Source organism: Hordeum vulgare, chromosome 4H (assembly GCF_904849725.1).
Source record: "Hordeum vulgare subsp. vulgare chromosome 4H, MorexV3_pseudomolecules_assembly, whole genome shotgun sequence".
In the NCBI taxonomy this organism is placed as follows: domain Eukaryota; kingdom Viridiplantae; phylum Streptophyta; class Magnoliopsida; order Poales; family Poaceae; genus Hordeum; species Hordeum vulgare.
Window position 1 is genome coordinate 305,534,335 of NC_058521.1, and position 25,660 is coordinate 305,559,994.

The 25,660-nt window shown below is 52.3% G+C and overlaps 1 pseudogene; it reads left to right on the forward strand.

The window, feature by feature from the left end:
- The first annotated feature begins 3,417 nt into the window (after positions 1–3,417).
- LOC123450478 overlaps positions 3,418–25,660 on the forward strand; it is an 80,709-nt pseudogene continuing 58,466 nt past the window's right edge.

The window sequence follows — 25,660 nt, forward strand, 5'->3', positions numbered from 1 at the left end:
GAGGAGGAAGAGGGGAGCAGCCGGCTCGTCTCTGCCTCTCTCTCTCTGTGGTTGGTGAGCGTGTAGCGTCGTATGACTGTTGAATGATCGGCCCCCCTGTATGGAGGGCGACCGGGGGGTTTTATAGACGAGCCCGTCGGCCTACAATAGGGATAAAGGGTACAAATGTGAGACCCGGCTGGCAGCCTCGCCGGCTGGCCAGGGGCCCACAAGAGTCTTGTATTGTCGCTTGAGGGGGCCGCCGACTGCATGGTCTCGATTGGCAGTGGGACCCGTCGGCTGGCCAATGAGGCTCTCGCGTAAGGTTGACGCTGAGCAAGCGTTGTACGTCAAGCGTCGCCCCACGAGATTCGTCATGGGCAGGTAGTACGGCCGCCTCCACTGTTCTCCACGCCGAGTGCAGTAATAGAGTGGGAGTGTGACAGTCCGACACTATGCTACGTGATGGATCAGAGCCGGGGTAGGTCAGCGGCGTGGCCGCCGACACTCGTACCTACCGGGCGCCCCAATCCAGTACCTTTGCTAATGCGTGGCTACCTTTAATCTAAGATCTTATCCTGACCTACGATCTGATGTGACTTGTGATCTTCGGCCGGCTATCTTGCTTGGCTAGCCGGTTTGTGTGCGGTCGCCTCATTCCTAGCCGGGCCGGCTGGACCGGAACGGCTTAGAAGAGGTAGCCGCCTTGACTCTAGCCGGCGGGGGTTGCCGGGTCGGCCAGAGGGATGGCCGCCTCGTCCTCTAGCCGGTAGGTGCAGCCTAGCCGGCCAGAAGACTTGGGCCTTGGGAATCTGTATACATTCATGTCCTTTGGGTCGGAAATGAAGGAACAGGCTTGATGAGCCTACCCCGGGGTTATCCCCCAGACAGTAGTCCCCGAAGTTGGCGAGGCCTGCCGACTGCGGGTGGGAGGCCTCACCGGCTTGTCAATTTTGTCTTGATATTTTTGTCGCTACTCGCGGCGAAGGACGTCAGCTTCGAAACCATTTGGTTTCGAAGCGAAGCCTCGGCCCCGTCGTAATTCGCTCGGAGAACGCCACGTGCCAGGCCCCGCCTGGCGTAATGATCGTGATTACTGATGACGGGATCGGGCCTGGGCCCTGGGTCCCGCCACGACGCCCCCTCGGTCTCCGCGTGGGAGATCATCTGCGGATTTACTCCGCGGCGGTTGGACTTAGGGAAGCGTTACTGCCAGTAATACACGGGATTAATGGGGGTCCGGAGCGCACCGGATCCCCTCCCCACGACGCTTCGTGGGGGTTTAAATGGGATGCGGGGGTTCCGAGGAGGCCATTCACCCCCCTTCTTGCGTTGCATCCGTGCTCTCTTCCTCCCTGCGCCCAGAGAGAAAGAGCTCGCATCCTTCGTCTTCTTCGTCTTCGTCGCCACCAAGTCGCCCACTCGCCGTCCCCTTCGGGTTCCCGTCATCCGTAGCCATGGCCGGTGGTTCTTCCTCGAAGAGGCCCTCGGCATAGAAGGCGTCCTTGCAGGGAGCCTGGCTGGGCAGTGACGTCAGCAAGGGGCACATCGAAGCGCTCCGTCACCATCGACTACTGCCCCCGGCCTCCCAAGTGCTCGTGCACCTCCCTGGCGCCGAGACCGCTCCCGCACCCGCCGCAGGAGAGGTCGTGGTCTTCGTCGAGCATTTCTACCGGGGTTTCGGGCACCCGGCCAGCGCTTTCTTCGCCGAGTGGCTCCACTTCTTCGGCCTGCAGCCGCATCACTTGGCATCGAACGCCATTCTGCAGCTGTCGATCTTCATGGTACTCTGTGAGGGCTTCGTGGGGATCGACCCCGCGTCGACCTGTGGTGCAGCCTGTTTTTCTTCAAGCAGCAGTCTATCTCCATGGAGAAATCCGAGGTGGAGAAGCTCCACGGGTCGCTCCCGATGACGCCGTGCGGGGCCGCGTTGGGGCACCACCGCTCGAAGTCGGGCTTCCCCCAGATGCCTCTACAAGAATCCATCAAGCATTGGCAGAAGGGTTTCTTCTATCTGAAGAGCACCGACCCGGCCCAGGACGCCCTCAACATGCCCCCGTTCGACATCGCCCCGCCAACGAGGCGGAACTGGGATGCGAAGATCCACAAGCCGATTCCCGAGGTGGCGCTGATTTGTGCCCACCTCGATATTTTGGAGAAGAGCAGCCTCCTTGGCCGCGACCTTCTCACCACCATGGTGGTCGGCCGAATCCTACCCCTGCAGAGGCGGCCGCATCTGGTGTGCCAGATGAGCGGCCGACATGATCCATGCCGGCTATCCACCAAGAGGTTCACCCTCGGCGCTGTAGCGCGAAGGGTGAACCTGATCTCCATCGCCCGCATGGATGAGAGCGGGGAATGGACGTGGGGGATGTCCCCTTTCAACAGGGCCCATCCGCCTCCGATGGTAGGTGGATTCTTTCTTCTTTGTTGTTTCCTTCGAAGCCGGTTGTGTTGCTGAGCCGTTGATTGAATCCTTTTCCGCGGCTGTTCGAGAATCTGCAGGGGTCCCTCCGTCCGCCCGCTCCCGATGTGGATGTGTCCGACGCCTCGGAGATTGACGACGAGGGCGTGATTGAATCCCGCTCGGACTCCTCCGTCAGCTCCGAGAATCCCCAGGAATCGGAAAGGACAGACTCGTCTGGTGAGTACGCATGGCCCTGCGTTGTAGACTGGACGGACGACGAAGAGATAGCCTCATTCTGTTCTGGTGCAGCCTTCGAGGAGGACTCTAATGGGGTGGAAGAGGTCACTAGTCCGCCACTGACGGGCGGCAGGCGCCAAAGGAGCGGAGCGACCGCTGCTGACGAGGCAGCCGGGAAGAAGCGCAAGGGTGCCACAGCTTCCCGACCGGCTCCTAAGCGGCCAGCGCCGGGTCCTCCCTCCGGACAGCGAGCTGGCGGCACGATGAGACGCCGCGGTGCTGGCCGGAGGCAGGTCCCTATGGTAGTGGGGTAAGATTTCCTCCCCCCCTTTTCTTCATCTATCTAGCGAGGAGCTTTGTTCCTTAGGAGTTTCGCTTGACAGGGAGGCGGAGGATGTGGATGAAGACACCGCCTCCGCAGCCGAGCGGGCTGGCTGGGCAACAGCTGATGCTGCCCAGAGGGAGCTTGAGACGGAGTCCAAGCGCCGGTGGGACACGGCTGCGGGGAAGGACGTTGTGGGCCAGCCTCGCCCCTGCCGGGTCGAGAGGCCGGTGGAGAAGCGTGCGAAAGCTAGACATGACCTCTCCACACACGCTCGTGCGGAGGAGCCAGCTAGCGAGGCCGCCTCAAGGTCGGCCCCAAGGGCTGAGGGGGCCCAGCCTTCAGGGCCGGAAGCCTTGGCGCTGGTAGACCTGGAAACGGTCCCTGACTCTCCCAGGGCCGAGGCGGCACCCGACGTGCCGGAGCTGGACCTAGCTGCGCCAGGCATGGCCCCTCATGCCCAGGGGCGACCATGGATGCGCCGGACGCGGCCCATCCGCCTCCCGCGAAGGAGGTAGCGTCATTCGGGATGGCGCCAGAGCCGGCTGTCGAGCTGGCACCAGGAGATGGTGCCATTATCATTCCCGAGCACGGCCCTGTTGCGCCGGGAGCTGAGGGCCGGGCTGGGAGCCGGCCCATGAGGACATGGCGGGCGGCTAACCTGGCCCGCCTGCGACTGCCCGCTGGCACCGTGCTTTCCTGCGTACCGGAGCTGGTGACGATGTTTTCCAGCAACCGGTCCAAGGTGGAGCAGTTGGCCCCCATGGTGTCCGGCGACATGGAGCGCCTGGAAGCCCGCACCCAGGTAGGTGTTTCCTTTTTGGCTTTGTGAACTTTTTTCTCTTCCTTTTGCGTTAGTGGGGGCGCGATAGCGCACCCACTGGCTGTAGCCCCCGAGAATTGGGTCGATCGATCGTCGACCGGTCCGAATCTCTTGGAGGCCCTTTTCCCTGTATGATTTCTTCAGTGGGGGCACGCTAGCACACCCACTGGGTGTAGCCTCCGAGAATCGGGTTGGTTAAGTCTTAACCGGGCCGAATCTTAATCATGTTCCTTTTTCGCTCTTTTGGCAGGAGATTTATGATTCTCAGGCGCAGGCCTATAACGAGCTGCGGACCCAGCACCTGGGGGCTAATAGCCGGATCGCCGAGCTCGAAGTCCGGCTGGGCGAAGCTGCCATGGAGCGGGACGCCCTGTGTAACGCCGGCAACCAGCTCCAGGAGCAACTGGTCCTTCTTCAGACGGAGAAGAAGGAGCTCGAAGCAGCCAGCCGGGTCGAGCTGGAGCAACTGCATGCTACGTTGCAAGAGAAGGAGGCCTCCTACTCCGCCGACGTGGATCGCCTCGTCTCGCTTCATCTCAAGGAGATGGACCTCAAGGACGCCGCCTTGAGGGAGAAGGAGGAGGCCCTTGTCCAGACGCAAATGCAGCTGGCCAAGGCCTTGGAGTCTACGGCGACTCTCCAGGAGGAGGTTTCCCGCCTTACGCATGCGAGTAAGGTGCGGGAGCGCGAGGTCCTCGAGGTCTCCCATGAGACCGATGGCGCCTTCCATCGTGAGTCTCTCTTCCTTGTCTTGTTTTTGGTCTTTTTGGTCGTCTCCTCTTTTTTTTGTGTTCTTACGTCCTGGGTGCTGCCATTCCAGGTCTCTTTCCTGAGACCCAGATCGCGGCCAACACCGCCGTCGAGGTGAGCCGCGAGGAGCGCCGCGCGGCTGGGCAGGAGGTAGACACTACCTCCGTCTGGAGCATGGAGGAGATCGAGATGGGCCTTCGAGGCCGCCTGCGCGCCCTGGGTGAGTCTGTGGCTCAGCTCCAGGTCGCAGGCTCGTCGATGGTGGCGGCCTTGTGGCCGGAAGGCGTGGAGCCGGCGTCCATGAGCCGGCTCGCCCGCTGGCTTGCAGCAGGCGGAGAATGCCTGGATGCCTGGCGCGCCTCTGCTACGCGGGCTGGGGCTCATATGGCCCTACGCTTGGCCAAGTCCAGGTATCGGAACCTGGACTTGGGCAAGCTTGCCGCCCAGCGTGATGGCTCGGAGGCGGAGCTGCAAGGCATGGAGGAGGCGCTTTGTGTGAGGGCCTGCAACGTCGCCGAGTACGCAGCCTGGGACGAGTTCATTTTGGAGCGGGGTGAAGATGGCGGTGTGATCACTGAAGATCTGCACGGCCTTCAGCCCTATGACTCTGACGGCAGCTCCGATGAGGCGGCCCGGGATATGGAATCTGCTGCCGCCTCCAGCGGTGCGGCGTATGCTGACTCCGGAGCGGACGGAGCTGGGAGTCCTCGCGAGGGAGATGGCGCAACCGCCTCGGGAGCAGCCGGAGATGGTGATGCTACCACATCAGGAGTAGCGGCCGGGGCGACCGATGAGTCCGGAGCCTCGTAGCCGGTGTCCTTTTGTGTTTTGTTCTACCCCCGGAGGGATGTAATGAACGTGGGCCCTTTTGTGAATGTATATATTCAGCATTATATTCGTATTGCCAAGCGCGTTGTCTTATGATCTTGTCTTTTGATTCCTGGTTGACTCCTTTTTCGAAGCCATCAAGACTTAAAGAACAAGACATAAGCCAATCAGAGGCCGACTTGAATGAGATAGTATATATGATCGAGCCAGCACGAGCCGGCGACCCTTTGTAGCCGAACTTTGCATGTATCCGACCTGACCTGGCGTCACCTCGCAAACCAGGCGGCCGGAGCCAGCCCGCAGGCTCGTACGAGGTGGCCAGGGATCAGCCGGTTACACTATGTGTTCTTTTACAATAGGGAAGACGTCCGAGCGGCTAGCGAGCCCCCGAGCTTGTTAAATCGAGCAAGGGGCGTGCCCTGCGTAGCCTCCGATCTTGATAAAGCCAGCAAGAGGTGTACGCGGTGTATCCCCCGAGCTTATTGAAGCCAGTCAGAGGGCGTACACTGAGTGAAAACTCTCAATAAAAAGAAACATGAAGCATGCTCTTTTTATTGCGTTTGTCGATGTTCCCTGAAGAGGGAGAAAAATACATGTGCATGCTCTTTCCCTTGCTTGACTCTTGCCTTTTAGCAATAGATCAGGCAAAGCAATGCCGCGTTCCATGGACGTTCCGTTTCTTGGCCGGAGTCGTCCCTCTTGCGCTTCCTTGGCTTTTGGGCGTCGATCAGGTAGTAAGCGTTGTTGTGCAACGCCCTACTAATGATGAAGGGTCCCTCCCATGGGGATGAGAGCTTGTGCTGGCCGGCAGTGCGCTGGATTCTTCTGAGGACCAAGTCTCCCTCCCCGAAAGAGAGAGGCTTGATCTTTTTGCTGTGGTAGTATCTCAGCTTCTGTTGATAGATGGCCGTCCGGCTCAAGGCCAAGTCCCTTGCTTCTTCGAGGAGATCCACACCGTCTTCTCTTGCCTCCTTCACCTCAGTTTCTGTGTATAGGGTGACCCGAGGTGAGTCGAACTCGATATCCATGGGAATAATAGCCTCGGACCCATATACCAGAAAGAATGGAGTGAATCCGGTCGACCGGTTGGGCGTGGTGTGGAGGCTCCATAGCACAGCTGGCAGTTCTTCAATCCAGCAGCCGGCTGATTTGACCAGTGGTGCCACCAGCCTTGGCTTGATGCCGGCCAGAATCAGGCCGTTGGCCCTCTCTGCTTGGCCGTTCGACTGAGGGTGTGCCACTGATGCCAAGTCGAGCCGGATGCCTACCTTGGAACAGTAAAGCACTACAGCGCCCTTAGCGAAGTTGGTGCCGTTGTCGGTGATGATGCTATGGGGAACGCCATATCGGACAGAGATGTCTCTGATGAACTTGACAGCGGTGGGGCCGTCAAGCTTTTTGATAGGTCTGGCTTCGATCCTCTTGGTGAACTTGTCGACGGCCACCAAAAGATGTGTCATCCCTCCGCGAGCCGTCTTGAAGGGCCCTACCATGTCCAGTCCCCAGACGGCGAATGGCCATGACAGGGGAATGGTTTTGAGGGCCGAAGGAGGCATGTGGCTCTGTGTGCTGAAGCGTTGGCAACCTTCGCACTTGTCGACCAGATCTACGGCCTCCTCGAGGGCCGTGGGCCAGTAGAATCCATGGCGGAATGCTTTGGCCACCAGGGTTCTGGAGGCGGCATGATGCCCAGACTCCCCCAGGTGGATGTCTCTGAGGATCCCCTGTCCCTTTTCCGATTCGACGCAGCGTTGGAACACGTCGGTCACGCTGCGTCGAACCAGTTCGCGATTGACGATGGCATAGGCGGCGGTCCTGCACTGGATCTGTCTCGCCTCCGCCTCGTTCTGAGGAAGTTCATCGCGAAGAAGGAAGGCCAGAATAGTTTGAGCCCATGATGGAGCCGACACAAGGGTCGCCTCCGCTTCGTCTTGACTATTGGGGGCTTCTGCAGCCCTCGAGCCTGATGGTGCCGTCGATGCGGGCTCGAGACAAGATGTCTCTGGTGCTGCCGCAACAGCCGGATCACCGTCTACCTCCATGACGTCCACCCACTGGGAGGATTCGAGTCCAGGCAGAGCTGGGGTTGTTGTCGTAGCCGGCGCCGCCATTGGAGTCGGTGGGACCAATAGAGCCGGCATAGGAACTGCAGCCGGCGTAGTTGGTGGAGCCGACGGAGCTTGTACCGTTGATTCGGTCGGTGCCGCTTTTGGAGTCGGCGTAGTCAGCGTAGCCGGTGTGGGAACCGCGGCCGGCGTAACTGATGGAGCCGACGGCGCTTGCACCATAGAGTCAACCGGCACAAAGATCGATGCCGACTCCGGAGACGGCTTGATAGACGCCTTATGGAGTTGCTCGAGGGAGACGCCGGCTGGAATGGCCTGTCTCATGGAGCCGATCTTCGCCAGTGTATCGGCTACCTCATTTGCTGCCCTGGGAACGTGGTGAAACTCACAGCCCTCGAAAGGGCCGCTGAGCTACTGAATGAGGAAGCGGTAGCTTGCCATGTTGGTGTCCCTGGCGTCCCATTCGCCAGAGACCTACTACACCACTAAGTCTGAATTGCCGAAGCATATGAGCCGCCGGATGCCGATCTCCTTGGTGAGCCGGAGGCCATGAGCCAATGCTTCGTACTCGGTGACGTTGTTGGAGGCGGAAAAATGGATCTCGAGAGCGTACTTGAGTTGGTCCCCTTTCGGAGACGTTAGGACGATGCCTGCTCCCAATCCTGTCCGCATCTTCGAGCCATCGAAGTGCATCTGCCTATGCGTGGAGTCTGGAGGCGGTGGCTCAAACTGGGTCTCGGCCCAGTCGACTAAGAAGTCGTCCACCACCTGAGATTTGATGGCGGTGCGAGGCTCGTACCGAATATCATGGTCCGCCATGGTGATGGACCATTTGGCAATCCTGCCCGTGGCATCATGGTTGCCCATGATCTCTGAAAGTGGAGCAGTGCTCACCACAGTGATGGCATGCTCTTGGAAGTATTGCTTCAACTTCTTTGCAGCAAGGTAAACACCATAACACATTTTTTGATAATGTGGATAGTTCTGCTTAGAGGCGGACAAGACCTCGCTAAGGTAATAGACAGGGCGCTGCACTGGCAGGGCCTTGCCCTCCTCTTTACGTTGAACTACCAACACTACGCTAACCACGCGAGTGGTCGCCGCAATGTATATGAGTATGGGTTCCCTTTCACACGGCGCTGCCAAGATCGGCAGGCTCGAGATTACCCGCTTGAGGTCGCGGAAGGCTTCGTCTGCTTGGTCGTTCCACTCGAACTTCGTTGTCTTCTTCATGAGCTGGTAGAGCGGAAGGGCCTTCTCGCCAAGCCGGCTGAGGAACCGGCTAAGGGACGCCAAGCAGCCAGCGAACTTCTGGACGTCGAGGATTCGAGCCGGCCGCACCATCCGCTTGATGGTGCCGATCTTCTCGGGGTTTGCCTCGATACCGCAGGCTGACATGAAGAACCCCAAGAGTTTTCCGCTTGGAACCCCAAAGACGCACTTCTCCGGGTTGAGCTGGATCTTGTACTCGCGCAGATTGGCGAACGTCTCCCGCAAGTCGTCGAGGAGGCTGAAATGCTGCTTCGTCTTGACGATGATGTCATCCACATTGACGTGGATGTTTCTGCCAATCTGTGGCAGTAGGCACTGCTGCATGCAGCGTTGGAATGTCGCACCTGTGTTCTTTAAACCGAACGCCATGGTGGTGTAGCAGTAGGCCCCGAAGGGCGTGATGAAGGAGGTCTTCAGGCGATCAGCTGGATCCAGCTTGATTTGATGGTAGCCTGAATAAGTATCCAGAAACGATAGCAGTTCGCAGCCTGAAGTGGAGTCGATCACTTGATTTATCCTAGGCAACGCGAAAGGGTCTTTCGGACAGGCCTTATTCAGGCTAGTGTAGTCAATATACATTCGACATGTGTTGTTCTTCTTCAGCACCAGGACTGGGTTAGCCAACTAGTCCGGGTGGAAAACCTCCATGATGAAGCCGGCTGCAAGGAGTCGGGTGATTTCTTCTCCGATCATGCGCCGCTTCCCCTCGGTGAAGCGGCGCAAGGGTTGTTTCACCGGCTTTGCATCCGGTCGCATGTGAAGCTTGTGCTCGGCGTACTTCCTCGGAACACCCGGCATGTCCTTGGGGTACCACGCAAAGATGTCCCGGTTCTCACGGAGGAAGTCGACGAGCTCGCCTTCCTATTTGGGGTTGAAGCCAGCCCCGATGGTGATGCACTGCTTTGGGTTGGCAGGGTCGAGAGGGACCTGCTTGGTCTCTTTATCCGGCTTGAAAGAGCCCTCGCCGGCCGATTGAGACGGAGGAGAAGGAATCACCGGCTACTCGGTAGCCTGGGCCACGAGCCGGTCGATCTGCCGCTTCTCCTCAGCAATCACCAAGGCGTCGGCGAGGCTGCTGCTATCTTGGGCACACTTGAGCGACTTCTTGTAGTCGCCAACAACAGTGATGATGCCCTTGGGACCCGGCATGTTCATCTTCAGATAGGCGTAATGCGGAATAGCCATAAACTTGGCCAGAGCTGGTCTTCCCAGCAGCGCGTGATATGGGCTACTGAGATCCACTACCTCGAACCATATGGACTCTCGGCGGAAGTTGGCTTTGTCGCCGGAGAGGACGTCCAGCTGGATCTTGCCAATGGGCGAGCAGGACTGCCCAGGCACGATGCCATGGAAGACAGTACTGGTTGGTAGGACGTCCGTCTCCTTGAGTCTGAGCTTGAGGAGAGTGTCGAGGTCGAGGATGTTGATGCTGCTGCCGCTGTCGACCAGCACCCGGGAGAATCGGCAGGTGACCCTCTTGGAGGCGAAGGTGGGGTCGAGGACGAGTGCGTATGATCCCGGGTTGGGCATCACCGCAAGATGGTCCACCCGGCTCCATGTGATTGGTTTGTCAGACCAATGCATCTACTGGGGAACCGGGGGGCAGTGGTGTTTACCTCGCGCCGCCTCTGGCGCAGGCTGTGCTTGTCGTCGCCTTCGCTGGTGAAGACGACGAACGCTCTGTATTGATGAGGGTAGTCGTCTTGGTGATAGCCATCGTCGCGAGGCGGCGGCGGCGGAGCCGGAGCGTGGTTGGGAGCCGGTGCACAAGGGGCCGCCTGCGCACCTGGAGGAGCCGGCAGGTCATCCCCTTGCGACAGCCGGCGCGCAAAGCTGCACTGTCGAAGGGTGTGGGAAGACGGATGCGCCCCAGAATGTATCTTGCACGGGGCGTCGAGCAGCTGCTCGAAGGACTGCTTGGGCAGCCAGTTGGTGTTGCTTCTGTCGGGACGCTTTCGTGGAGGGCCGGCTTGAGGAGCCGATGTTTCGCCTTCCACGTTGGCCACCAATTTGCTATTGGAGCGGGGATCCATCTGATTCGCCTTGCGTTTGTAGTTGTTCTGGCCGCCTCGGTTGTCCCCAGCCGGCTTGGGAGTAGCCGGCATAGGCACAACCTTGTCCGAGGCGGTCACCTTGACGCGCATCGCTGAGTCGGCCGTGGCGTATTTGTCCGCCTTGGCCATGAGCACCGCCAGAGTGGTGGGCTCGATGCACATGACCTTGTGCTTGAGGAGGGTGCCGTCCTGGCAACCATCGATGAAGTACTTGATGGCTTGTACCTCATGCACCCCCTCGCAGGAATTACGGAGCTCAGTCCACCGGGTGACGTAGTCGCGAAGGGGTTCGTCGGCCTTCTGGACGCACATGGCCAGCTCGCGGGGCCGGCCAGGGCGCTTGTAGGTGCCAGTGAAGTTGCGGACGAACGCCTGCTCGAAGTCCACCCAGGAGTTGACATGGTCGGCCGGGAGGCTGTTAAGCCAAGTCCGGGGCGAGCTGGTCAATATGAGTGGCACGTAGCGGACTACTACGCGCTTGTTGCCCCTGGCAATGCCGACGGCCGTGGTGTAGTCAATCAGCCAGTCTTCCAGCTTGGTCGTGCCATTGTACTTTGGCGTGTCCCGAGGCAAGGTGAAACCTCGAGGGAATGGCTCCCCTCGGATCCGGGGGCCGAAGCAGGCTGGACCGACGGGACCGTCTTCCTCTAGGAGGGCTAACTAGTCCAGGACGATGAGACGTCTGCGAGCGTCCCGGTCATCCTAGGTGGCGTGAGCGCCAGCCCTAGTGGCGAGAGGGGGGCGCCTCGCGAACCAGAGACGTGAGTTCTTCGCGGGGGAAGAATCTCACACTCTGAATCGCCCTCGTCGCCTCCGCGACGCAAGCCCGAAGTGTGCTCGCTCTGGCACTCAGAGCGCCGGTCTTGGCTTCCCTCGCCCCTCCGACCGGAAGGGCGATGCGAGGAAGATCCTTCTGCATGATGCTGACCGCTAGGGTTGCAGCGTGCCCCGGAGTTGGGTCCCGGGGACTCCGATTGAGCCTGACTAGGGTCAAGCCGAGCGTGTTGCTGGTTCGCGACGTCGAGGAGGTCCTTGACCCGCTTCTCCTGGAAAGCTCGCTCCTCGCCTTCGAGGCTTGCCATCTCCTCCATGGCTGCCTGTGCCGCTCGCATGTTGGCCGCAGGAGTCTCGTAGGTGGGCAGATCGCCGCCTAGGACTTCGGCGATGAACCGGCCGCGGTTGTGGACCGATCCAAGCCGGCTAGGGGCCTTGGAAATTGGAGTAAGGCCGTATGCAGAGTTGTACTCGCGCTGCGTAGCCTCCAACCGACGTTTCGCCGAAGTTACAGCGATGCCCTCCTCCAGGATACGCTTGTGAGACTCCTCCAGCGAGGCCCAAGCGTCAGCAGGTTTGCGGAAGCGGTGACGGGTGTCTTCAGGCCGGCGATGGCGTCCCGAAGAGTATCGGCGGTGGCAGCGGCGGGCTCGCCAGCGCCTGCCGAGGCCTTGCCGGGAGGTGTGCTGGTGCCGGCGCCGATAAGCATCACTTCCACGGTGTTGGAGACGGCAGCAACATGGTATGGGGTGAAGAACCCCACCGACGGCGGTGGGCCGTCAAAGATGAGGACGTTGCTGGGATATACGTCGTGGGCAGGCATCTCAGCAATAGAGAGCCTGCTGAAGCTGGCGCAGAGCGTCTCAACGTCGAAGTCCTCGCCGAAGTAGCGTGGACCGTCGTTGGGACGAAGGTCGCTGAAGAGAATGCTGAGGTTCTCCATAGCAGAGCGCCTCGTCATCTGAATATTCGTCCGAATCCGCATGGCGGATGGGGACGTCGATCATCATGGGTGTTGCCTCGTCGAAAGTGGGCTCCCCGGGCATGCAAACTGATCCGGACGTGATGCATCCGGTGGTGTAGGTGCGGGGCCCCGCCCAGCGCGTAAAGCCAGCCGATGCCGGATCGGCCCCATGGTGGGCGCCAAATATCGATGAATACTCACAACATATGCCATAGGTAGGCTAAAGTCGGTGAGAACCGAAGGGACAAAGGTGGACAGTGGGAACGAGGTTGGTACACGCATGGGACGCACGATGTACCCAGGTTCAGGGCTCTCCGTAGAGATAATACCCCTAATCCTGCTAGAGTGTTTGATGTGTATGAACAGAGTACAATGTTGCTCCTGGAGCTGTGTTGGGAGGAGGAAGAGGGGAGCAGCCGGCTCGTCTCTTCCTCTCTCTCTGTGGTTGGTGAGCGTGTAGCGTTGTATGACTATTGAATGATCGGGCCCCCTGCATGGAGGGCGACCGGGGGGTTTTATAGACAAACCCGCCGTCCTACAATAGGGATAAAGGGTACAAATGTGGGACTTGGCTGGCAGTCTCGCCGGCTGGCCAGGGGCCCACAACAGTCTTGTCTTGTCGCTTGAGTGGCCCGCCGGTTGCATGGTCTCGATTGGCAGTGGGACCCGCCGACTGGCCAATGAGGCTCTCGCGTAAGGTTGACGCTGAGCACGCATTGTACGTCAAGGGTCGCCCCGCGAGATTCGTCATGGGCAGGTAGTACGGCCGCCTCCACTGTACCCCGCGTCGAGTGCAGTAATGGAGTGGGAGTGTGACGGTCCGACACTATGCTAGGTGATGGATCAGAGCCGAGGTAGGTCAGCGGCGTGGCCGCCAACGCTCGTACCTGTCGGGCGCCCCGATCTAGTACCTTTGCTGACGCGTAGCTACCTTTAATCGTAAGGTCTTATCCTGACCTACGATCTGATGTGACTTGTGATCTTCGGCCGGCTAGCCTGCTTGGCTAGCCGGTTTGTGTGCGGCCGCATCATTCCTAGTCGGGTCGGCTGGACCGGACCGGCTCGGAAGAGGTAGCCGCCTTGACTCTAGCCAGCGGGGGTTGCCGGGCTGGCCAGAGGGATGGCCACCTCGTCCTCTAGCCTGTAGGTGCAGCCTAGCCGGTCAGAAGACTTGGGCCTTGGGAATCTGTATACATTCATGTCCTTTGGGCCGGAAATGAAGGAACAGGCATGATGAGCCAACCCCGGGGTTATCCCCCCGACACTCACACTTCAATTACCATCGGGATTAGTGATGAACCTGAATAATTGTTATTTAGTGCTTGCATTAAGCATGAACATTATATCTGGATCTTATTTATTGCGAGATGGTTACTCCTTTAAATCAGAGAATAATGGTTGTTCTATTTATATGACTAATATCTTGTATGGTCATCCACCCTATGTGAGGGTTTTATTCTTATTGAATCTCAATAGTAATGACACACATGTTCATAACATTAAAGCCAAAAGATGTAGAGTTGATAATGATAGTACCACTTTCTTGTGGCACTGCCACCTAGGTCATATTGGTGTAAAACGCATGAAGGAACTCCATGCTAATGGACATTTGAAGTCACTTGATTTTGAATCACTTGACAGATGTGAACCATGCTTCATGGGCAAGATGACAAAAACTCCGTTCTCCGGGACAATGGAGCGAGCCAGTGACTTATTGGAAATCATACATACTGATGTGTGCGGTCCGATGAGCATTGAGGCGCACGGTGGATATCATTATTTTCTCACCTTCATAGATGACTTAAGTAGATATGGTTATATTTACTTAATGAAACACAAGTCTGAAGCATTTGAAAAGTTCAAGCAATTTCACAGTGAGGTGGATAATCATCATAACAAGAAGATCAAATTCCTACGATCTGATAGAGCAGGAGAATATCTGAGTTATGATTTTGGCGCTCACTTAAGACAATGTGGAATTGTTTCACAGTTGACACTGCATGGTGTGTCCAAACGTCGTAATTGTACTTTATTGGATATGGTGTGTTCTATGATGTCTCTTGTCGATTTGCCATTATCATTTTGGGGTTATGCATTAGACCCATCTGCATTCACTTTAAATAGGGCACCATCAAAATCCGTTGAGACGACACCAAATGAACTGTGGTTTGGCAAGAAACCAAATTTATCGTTTCTTAAAGTTTGGGGATGTGATTCTTATGTTAAAAAGCTTCAGCCAGAAAAGCTGGAACCCAAAGCAAAGAAATGTGTCTTCACATCCGAAAGCAAAGTGTTTGTCGCTAAAAACAGAACATTTCTTGAGAAAGAGTTTATCTCAAAATAATAGAGTAGGAGGAAGATAGAACTTGATGAGATTGTAGAACCTTTACTTCAGCCACAGAGTAGTGCCACATAGAAAGACGTTTATGTGGAGTATACACCAGTTGAAGAGGAAGCCAATGATGATGATCATGAAGTTTTGGATCAAGTTGTTATCGAACCTCGTACGACGACATGGGCACGCACCGCTCGTGAGTGGTATGATAACCCGGTCTTAAACATCATGTTGTTGGACAATGATGAACCTATGAACTATGAAGAAACCATGGTGGGCCCGGATTCCAACAAATGCTTAGAGCCCGTGAAATCCGAGATAGGATCCATGTATGAAAAGAAATATGGACTTTTGAAGTATTACCTCAAGGGCGAAAGGTCATTCAGAATAAATGGATCTATAAGAAGAAAACGGGCGTGGACGGTAATATCGCCGTCTATAAAGCTCTACTTGTGGCAAAGGGTTTTTCACAAGTTCTGGGAGCTGAATACGATGAGACTTTCTCACCCGTAGTGATGCTTAAGTCCGTCAGAATCATGTTAGCAATAGCTGCAGTTTTCGATTACGAAATTTGGCAGATGGATGTCAAAACAGCGTTCCTTAACGGTTTACTTAAGGAAGAGTTGTATATGATGCAACTGGAAGGTTTTGTCGATCCAGAGAATGCTAACAAAGTGTGTAGGCTCCAGCAATCCATTGATGGACTGGTGCAAGCACCTCAGAGATGGAATCAGTGTTTTGATGAGGTGATCAAGGCATTTGGGTTTATACAAGTTTATGGAGAAGCTTGTATTTACAAGAAAGTGAGTGTGAGTTCTATAGTGTTTCTTATAATATATGTGGACGACATATTGCTGATTAGAAACAATATAGAATTTTTGGGAAGCGTAAAAGATTATTTGAATAAGATTTTTTCAATGAAGGACGTAGGAGAAGCTTCTTACATGTTAGGCATCAAGATATATAGATATAAATCAAGACGCTTAATAGGACTTCCACAGAGCACGTACCTTGACAAAGTTTTGAATAAGTTCAAAATGGATCAGTCCAAGAACGGGTTCTTGCCTATATTTCAAGGTGTGAAGTTGAGTAAGACTCAATGCCCTATCATGTATAGAGAAAAGATGGGTGTCGTCCCTATGCTTCAGCCATAGGCTCTATCATGTATCCAATGTTGTGCACAAGACGTGATGTAAGCCTTCCCATAAGTATGGCGGGAAGGTTTCAAAGTGATCCAGGAATGGAACACTCGACAACGGTCAAGATATTCTAAAGTACCTCGAAAGGACTAAAGAAATGTTTCTCGTGTATGGAGGTGATCAAGATCTCGTCGTAAAGGGTTACGTCGATGCAAGCTTTGACACTAATCCAGATGACTCTAAGCCTCAAACCGGATATGTATTAATTCTCAATGGGGGTGCGGTAAGCTGGTGCAGTTCCAAACAAAGTGTAGTAGCTGATTCTACATGCGTAGCAGAGTACATAGCTGCCTCGGAGGTGGCTAAAGCAGGTGTCTGGATGAAGGAGTTCATGACAGATCTTGGAGTTGTGCCGAGTGCACTGGATCAAATGACTCTGTTCTGTGACAACACGAGTGCCATTGCTGTAGCCAAGGAATCAAGGTTTCGCAAGAGGACCAGACATATAAAGCGACGCTTGAATTCCATTCGTGATTATATCAAGGAAGACGACATAAGTACTCGCAAAGTGCACATGGATCTGAATGTTGCACACCCATTGACTAAGCCTCTTCCACGACAGAAACATGATCAAAACGAGAACTATATCGGTTTTAGATTCATTAAAATGTAAATCACATAGTGATGTGAGCTAGATTATTGACTCTAGCGCAAGCGGGGGACTGTTGGAAATATGCCCTAGAGTCAATAGTAAAGTGGTTATTATTATATTTCCCTGTTCATGATAATCGTTTATTATCCATGCTAGAATTGTATTGATTGGAAACTCAATTATATGTGTGGATATATAGACAACACATTGTTCCTAGTGAGCCTTTATAGGACTAGCTCGTTGATCAAAGATGGTCATGGTTTCCTGGCCATAGACATGAGTTGTCATTTGATAACGGGATCACATCATCAGGAGAATGATGTGATGGACAAGACCCAAACTATGAACGTGGCATGTGATCCTGTTAGTTTATTGCTATTGTTTTCTGAATGTCAAGTATTTGTTCCTATGACCATGAGATCATGCAACTCACGGACACCGAAGGAATGCCTTGTGTGTATAAAATGTCACAATGTGAGTGTGTGACTATAAAGGTTCTCTACAGGTATCTCCGAGGGTGTCTTTTGGGTTGGCGTGGATCGAGACTGGGATTTGTCACTCCATATGACAGAGAGGTATCTCTAGGGCCACTCGGTAATACAGCATCAAAAGAATCTTGCAAGCAATGTGACAAATGAGTTAGTCACGGCATCTTGTATTACAAAACCAGTAAAGAGACTTGTCGGGAACGAGATTGAACTAGGTATGCAGATACCGACGATTGTATCTCTCGCAAGTAACATACCAATGGACAAAGGGAACACATGCGGGCTTAACTGAATCCTTGACATAGAGGTTCAACTAATAAAGATCTTCGTAGAATATGTAGGAACTAATATGGGCATCGAGGTCCCGCTATTGGTTATTCACTTGAGAGTGTCTCGGTCATGTCTACATAGTTCTCGAACCCGCAGGGTCTGCACACTTAAGGTTTGGTGATCTTTCGGTATTATTGAGTTATGTATGTTGGTGACCAAAGGTTGTTCGGAGTCCCACATAAGATCTAGGGCCTTACGAGTAGCTCTGAAATGGTCCAGAGGTAAATAGTTATATATAGGAAAGTGGTATTTGGGTTCCGGAGTCGTTTCGGGATTTTCGGTATTATACCAGGAGTTCCAAAAGGGTTCCGTGTTAGAAATATGCCCTAGAGGCAATAATAAAATAGTTATTATTATATTTCCTTGTTCAATATAATCATTTATTATTCATGCTAGAATTGTATGGAATGGAAACTCAGATACATGTGTGGATACATAGACAACACACTATCCCTAGTAAGCCTCTAGTTGACTAGCTCATTGATCAAAAGATGGTTAAGGTTTGCTAGCCATAGACAAGGGTTGTCACTTGATAACGGGATCGCATCATTAGTAGAATGATGTGATGGACAAGACCCAAACTATGAACGTAGCATGTGATTGTGTCGTTTTCTTGCTGCTCTTTTTCTGCATGTGAAGTATATGTTTCTATGACCATGAGAGCATGTAACTCACTGACACCGAAAGAGTGACTTGTGTGTATCAAACATCACAACGTAATTGGGTGACTATAAATGTGCTCTACAGGTATCTCCGAAGGTGTTTGTTGAGTTAGCATGGATCAAGACTAGGATTTGTCACTCCGTTTGATGGAGAGGGATCTCGGGGCCCACTCGGTAATACAACATCACAACAAGCCTTGCAAGCAATGTGACTAAAGAATTAGCCATGGGATTTTGTATTACGGAACGAGTAAAGAGACTTGTCAGTAATGAGATTCAAATAGGTATAGAGATACCGACGATCGAATCTCGGGCAAGTAACATACCAAAGGACAAAGGGAATGTTATACGGGATTAACTGAATCCTTGACATAGAGGTTCAACCGATTAAGATCTTCATAGAATATGTAGGATCTAATATGTACATTCAGGTCCCGCTACTAGTTATTGATCGAAGAGCGTACCGGTCATGTCTACATAGTTCTCGAACCCGCAAGGTCTGCACAATTAAGGTTCGTTGACATTTCGGTATAGTTGAATTAAGTATGTTGGTGACCGAATATTGTTCGGAGTCCCGTATGAGATCCGGGATGTCATGAGGAGTTCCGAAATGGTCCGGAGACGAAGATTGATATATAGGAAAGGTATATTTGGCTTCCAGAAAGATTTCGGGCATTACCGCTAAAGTACTAGGAGTGACGAATGGGTTCCGGAGTTCCACCACGAGGGGCCACCCACCCGGAGAAGGACCAAGTAGGCCCAAGGATGGCGCACCAGCCCCTGGTGGGTTGGGCGGCCAGCCCAAGTGGTCCTATTTGTCCAAAGTGTTAAAAGAGAGAGAGAGGTGGGGCAAACCTACTAGGAGGAGGACTCCTCCTCCACCAAACCGGATTAGAGGAGGACTCCTCCCTCCTCCTTGGTGTGCCGGCCGAACCCTAGGGGTTCCCCTAGGGCGCCACCCCTCCCTCCCTACTATATATAGTGGAGGGTAGAGGGACTAGCCGCACCTCAAGCCACGGCGCAGCCCCTCTGTAACACACCAGATGTAATCCTTGCCATATTTGGACCTTTCCTATTTTGGAGAACCATGTTGTGATTGTTATGAGTCATCATTTCATGTGGATCATCTCATGTCATCATCTTTGCATCATGTCATCATTCTTTCTTTTGCATTATTCCATTCTTGTTGGTGTTGCTGGCTATGCTTGTGGTGGTGTGTGGTGATATGGAGGTTTCCAAACAATGCCTTCAAACAACATTGCTTTACTGACTATGTTAAAACCTTCCCCCCCCCCTTTTTATTTATTTAACTTGTGTGTCAAACCTTGCTAGAACCTGTTTTAGTGTATTATCTTGTGATTGAGGGGGTATTGTCTTGTGGTTTTTAAGCTTAAGTCATATGGGGTTTTTAATAACAAAACAACATATTAAATCCTGTTTTCAATATAATTTAGTTGTCCTAAAATAAGATTTGTATTTTATTTAAATAGGGCATATTTCCCTCATGCCCCAGGTGTTCTTATTTTTATTTTTACAAACCTGTGATGCTCTGGGTATTTTGCTTTTGTCTAGATTATTGAAAAATAGGAAAACCTTCTTTATTTCTTCTCTGTTTTATCATGTGCCAGGTGGGCTGGCTCCCTCTTCCCTACCTGGGCCTCGCCTATTCCAGTCGCCAACATCGGCCCGTGGCGCGACCGTCTTCCTCCTCGCTATGTCACGCTGTACGACCAAAGGGCAGCCGCCGATCTCCTCCTTCCCTCGATCTTGCGGCTTGAAGCTCAACCCCCGAGGCCATATAAGCAGCCGGCGCTCCTCCCTGTCCTAGGGTTCCATTTCTTCCCTCCTCTCACTCTCTGGCACCGTCGGGGGCGCACCCGATCAACTCCGATGCCATGACCGGCTCCTGGTAGAGCTCGTCGCCGGCGGATCAGCGCCAACGCCTCCTCCCCGGCTGGTCCAGGTGCAAGCGGAAGCTGGTGGGGTTCCATTTTCGTGCTCACGTCACGGAGAGAGCCCCTCCAACACCCTCCTCGACGTTGGCGACTTCCCTTCTCCGACGTCCTCTGCTTCGTCGATGGCCTCCCCTGCTTCGGCTACGCAGCCTCGTGCTGGGGGTGAGCAAGCCTTCCTTTCCCCCTCCTTCTCACCATGTTCCTCTAGACGTGGCAGATGGCAGAGAGCTTCCGCGTGTGTAGCTTCGGCGACGGAGCAGCAGTCGTAGCTGTTGTGGCTTGCGCTTGCATGGGCATCGCCCCTCTGCATCATGGCCGAGGCACCCCTCGCGGCGCATAGTTTAGCCTGGAGTAGATCCCCGCAAGATGTTGCTATAGTGTGTAGGATGACATGCTCTGGTGAGCATCGTCGCCCGCACCTCGCCGCAAAGCAGAGCAAGCATCCCGCTTGTGGCGTGTTTTCCTGTCGTGGATCCCCCTTTGGGATAGTAGTACCACACTAGCTCAGCTGGCTTTGTTCCCATGCACGCATCGCGCAGGTCTGGGGTTCGAGACCCAGTGCTCCCCCCATTTAATCTAGGGTTTATTTTGCTGTCGTGTGGGTGGCAGAGGCTGCCTAAGAGGGTTAACCCCTCTAATAGTGTAGCTACACCGCGGTAGCCGAGCGGTGCAGGTGTGAGTAGTGGTGCAAGGGGTGTGGGTTCGATTCCCAGGGCCTCCCCTTTTATTTTATTTTTTCATTTATGTTATTTTGTCTTTTTCTTTTCTTTTGTTGCTTATTGCTATTTTGATTCTTTTAAAAACCAGGGGGTGTTTTATTTCTTTTAAGGCCTAGAGTGCATGTGTATGTGTATGAGAGTGTGGTATGTGCACCTGAGTGTGTGTGCACATGAGTATATGTGTGTACACATGTGAGTGTGTGTGTGCATGAGGGTACACATACACATTGCAAGAGGGCCTAGCCCCTCATGTTGCACCTATTCATGTAGTGTATGTGTGAGTGTATGCACTTGAGTGTGTGTGAGCACATGTATGTGTGTGTGTGCTCATGTAGGTGTATGTGTGTGCATGGGTGCATATGCACTTGTGCATGAGGGCCTAACCCCTCATGCTTGCCTCCATGCAAGTGGAGTTGTTGTGAATAGTGCTTGTGTGTGCATGTGTAGGTGTAGATGATGCAGTATGTGTTAGTTTTACATGTGATGATAGTCATTTGTAGTTATAGGATTCTATGTGTTATTTTCGAGCTAGCTATGCGCCTTGATGTTACATGCAAATACCCATGTATTATATATGATTTTGGGGTAGAATCATACCAAGAATCCATTGGTGCAATCAGATTTCACTTTAGAGCAACTTCATAAAACTGTTATTTTCTGTCATGATGCCATGTTTAGTGCTTTGTATTAGGTGGTGCCTTGACCCTTTGAGGATGAATCCTTGATATAGTGGTAGTGGGTGAACCCCTCTACAGCATGGGGTCTTTGTTTTGTTCATAGGAATTTGTATGCACCAATTGTGCCTTGTCAAAGAGGACACTTGGCTGAAACTGACATATTTGTGAAACCTTGTGATTTTCACTAAGTCTGGGAATCTGATGTTATTTTCTTCCCTTGTTGTCTTGGATGAATTACCTCTTGTGTTGGGAATCAGCCCATGCAACAAACTAAAGTTTGTGAGCTTTTATGTTTTTCTAGATCCTTGTTAAATTTCATTCTTATACACTTCCTGTAGATATCATTTTGGAGGCTTCCAAAATGCTTCAAAGCATAAGAAGCTGGTGAAAATCTGTGATTTTCACTAAGTCCCAGAATCTGTGATATTTTGTCCAAGTTAGTGCCTATAGATCTTCTCATGGGTGATTCCTTTGCATTAGCTTCTTCCACAGGATTGTAGAGCTTTTGGATGGATTTTGCCTCATGTCTTGTTTGAATCATTTAGATGACTGTAGCTACTTTAAATATTGTAGACAAATTGCTATGTTGTTGTTGAAAACAGATTGCATGTTTGTGTTGATTTGAAGCTTGTGTGGGCATTATGGATGGTGTGGTGTGTTCCCATTCACCACCCCACTTATATTGTGTTGCTTGATCATGTGGCAACCTGGTAACACCACGGGAGTGCCATTGGAGTGTGTTTGTGGCTGATTTGAACCGCAGGTCTCCATAACTTGTTTCGTAGTTTCCGGTTGATCCGTGACTCTGTTCTCTACGTGCTTTCTATGTTTTTGCATCGTTTTCTCATGATGCACATGTTCATGCCATCTTCATGTATGTCAAGATAACTTAAAATGAGGTTCTATACAGAATTCAATTAACTCAAATAATGCACAAGAAAGTGACTAGAATAGTGATGCATGCTTCCTTCTTCACAAATGCATCATATTGCTTGTTGCATTATGTTGTGTTGGTGTTCATTGGTTGTTATCTTATCTTGGGTAGCATCGGGATCGAAGAGCGAGTACGTGGATTCTGGAGAGTACGTGCAGGAAGATCAAGAGCAGTTCCAAGCTGAAGACATCACAGGCAAGATGACCGTGACCTTGATACCGTATCTAGCTTTTTTATGCTTAGAATCACGTTTCCTACGATACATGCTCGCTGCCTACCACTTGATATAATGCCACTTGTCTTTGCCATGAACCCAAACACCTCCCTCTCCTAGCAAATGTTGTTTGGCTAAGTAGGCTTGCTCAACCTCTAATGAGTAGCTCTGCTAGTTGCAGGTGCCAGCTGTCTCTTGTGATATCATGAGTATTTTGATATCATTATGTCCAAACACCTATTTAATTAATGCACCTATATACTTGGTAACTAACGGAAGGCCTAGTCTTTTGTCGGGTGATTTGTTCCATTGTTGCCGCCTTAGTTTCGGTTACCGGTGTTTGATTCCATAACTGATCGCTCCTAACACGTTCGGGGTTGTTATGGGGACCCCCTTGATAAATCGTGTAGTGTTAAGGCTCGTCTGGCAGGAGCCAACATTGGTTTTAATCTGCTAATCACCTAATAATAATTTGCATAGGGAATAGCTACCCCGAGGATTTAAGCAACAACTCGGGCCAGTGCTCCTCATGAGTGTTGGTCCAAACTAGAGCACTATGCGGGGCCAACTCAGGGCAACTAGAGTGATTTCTATCAGGCCACCGTACGCGTGCTTATCAGTCGTGTCCTGAGAACAAGATACGCGGCTCCCATCGGGATCGTCGACACATCGGGAGGTCTTGCTAGATTTGTCTTACCTTAGCGATATATCTTGAGTATAGGGATTACGGTGAAACTTTGGGTCTCCTCAAAGTTGAGGTTTTCCTCTAAGGAATCCGATGAGATCACGAGTTTCGTGATAGAGGATTACTTTGCGGCCCATGGCAGTTTGTGATGGACTAGTTGGACCACCCCTGGAGGGTTTAATCTTTCGTAAAGCCGTGCCCGCGTTTATGTGGCAAATATGGATATTTTGTTAACATCCGGTTCTAGACAACTTGAATTAACTCTAATAAAATTGCCAACTGTGTGCGTAACCGTGACTGTCTCCTCCGGAGATCGTTCTCTGGTCGAGAACACGGTGGGGTTATGTTTGACATAGGTAGGTGTTTAGTATCACTTAGTGATCAATCTAGTCTTCGATCTCTTGCGTACACCACCATATGAATACCCTGATCATGGTAAGTTAGCCACCATATATGCTTAGGTTGCTGCAAACCCATACACTAAACCTTCCTCACCTAATAACTTGGCTAGATTCAGTACCAAGGACATTAGATTGCTGAGTCCCCGTGGCTCACAGATTACTACAAACCCCAACAGGTACAGGTACGCCCGACGCAGGAGATCCTGATGACAACCACGTGAAGTGGGAGTTCGATGAGGACTATGGTCGTCTGTATGTGAACTATCCGGAAGACTGAGGCCGTGGTCGTGATCGTGGGCTAGCATACGGGATGTGTTAGATCATCTGTTTTTTGTTTAAGTCCGTAGTTGGACATGTTGTTACTCTAAATAATGTGTGTCTGTTAGCTATATGATATATTCTTAACAGATGGCAAGTGTATGCCCTACTTGTTAATCTTTAATTATGTATTATGATGATTATCCCATTTGCGAAATGCATAGATGCGCCACTTTCCCCTTTTGAGGCCTCGCCCCCAAATAAGGAAAGGGCCGCATCTTAGTCGTTACAAGTTGGTAATGAGAGCCTTATGACCATAGGAGCCTTTGTGTGATCGAACTTGGCCGAGTCGAGTCTAGTAAAATGTTTTGAGTCTTAGTTATATCGGAGAGTAGGCTTCTTTTCTCCTCTCCTATGCTCTGGTGACGTTCTCGACTTAGGAAATCTTAATTCTACTCCTCTTCTCGCTCAAAAAAAAATTAGGATTACGCGGGTATTTTGAAATCTATATGATATCGATGTGACGGAGTTCTGTCTTGGTGCCTCCTGCCTGACTTGATTTATTCCGGGGAGTTGAGCTCGAGGGGATTCTTGTGCACATCGCCATCATTCAGATTTCTTAGTATCTCAGGATGGAGGATGTTCGTAGTTGCTTCAATACTAGTTGTGACGAGAGGAGAACGGCTTCCGCAGTACTGGTGCAGAGAGTTCCGGATGTATCGCCACACTTTGTATCATTGTGATTACGAGGGTGTGTAGTAGATGAAGGTCCGAGATTCTGGTTATGTGTTGACGGATGTGATACACTGGACGGGTTAGTATAGGAGTTGTGTGACATATTACTCCTTGTATCCGTGTACCAGATTGCATGACCAGATATTTCGGGAATTCATAAGTGGGATATCAAGTAGTGACTTATAGGACAATCTTCCTACAGATGCATGATGTGAGGTTGGGATTCGACATTCAGTGAGTATGTTTGTTCACGGTCGTCTTATAGCGGTTCTCGTTGTGTCTTAAAGAGTCCTTGTAGCTTGCTACGACTCGGGGATGCTTCATAAGTCGTGTGCACTACCTTGCACAGGATGGCTACTATAAATTCGAGCCCGTGCGATAATATCCACGAAGATATCGGATGGAATATCTATCATATGTTTGTTCCGAGCAGTTCTAGCTCATACTTGGTTTGCAAGTGGTCTTTAATCAGATTTTGTCGATAGTCACTTTGTGGAAGCATTCTTACTATTTTGTTCGAATGCAATTGCTAATATTCTTGTTCAGATATTTCTGCCTATTGATTCAACGTTACCTTCAATGTTATTCTCTGGTCTAATGTGTTGTCCGTCTTCAGCATGGCTCCACCAACGCGCCAGAATCCGGGTCGCGAGGGTACTGATGTTCCGCCACCACCCCCTTCGCCTCCTCCGCCGCCGCCTCCTCCTGCAGAGGCTTGGCAAGCGGTGATGGATGCAACAAATGCCAACACCCAGATTTTAATCCAGCTGTTCCAAGAGAGGACCAATCAGTAGCAGGTCAATTTCAACCATGGTGGTAATCAGTTTACATCTCTCAAACAATTCCTGGCGAACCAGCCGAAGACCTTCACATCGTGTGATCAGCCGTTTGACGCTGAGGACTGGATTCGGGACATGAACAAACACTTTGAGTGCAGCAATGTCCGTCCAGAGGACTTCGTCACGTTTGCAACGTTTCAGCTCAAGGGGCAAGCAGCAGT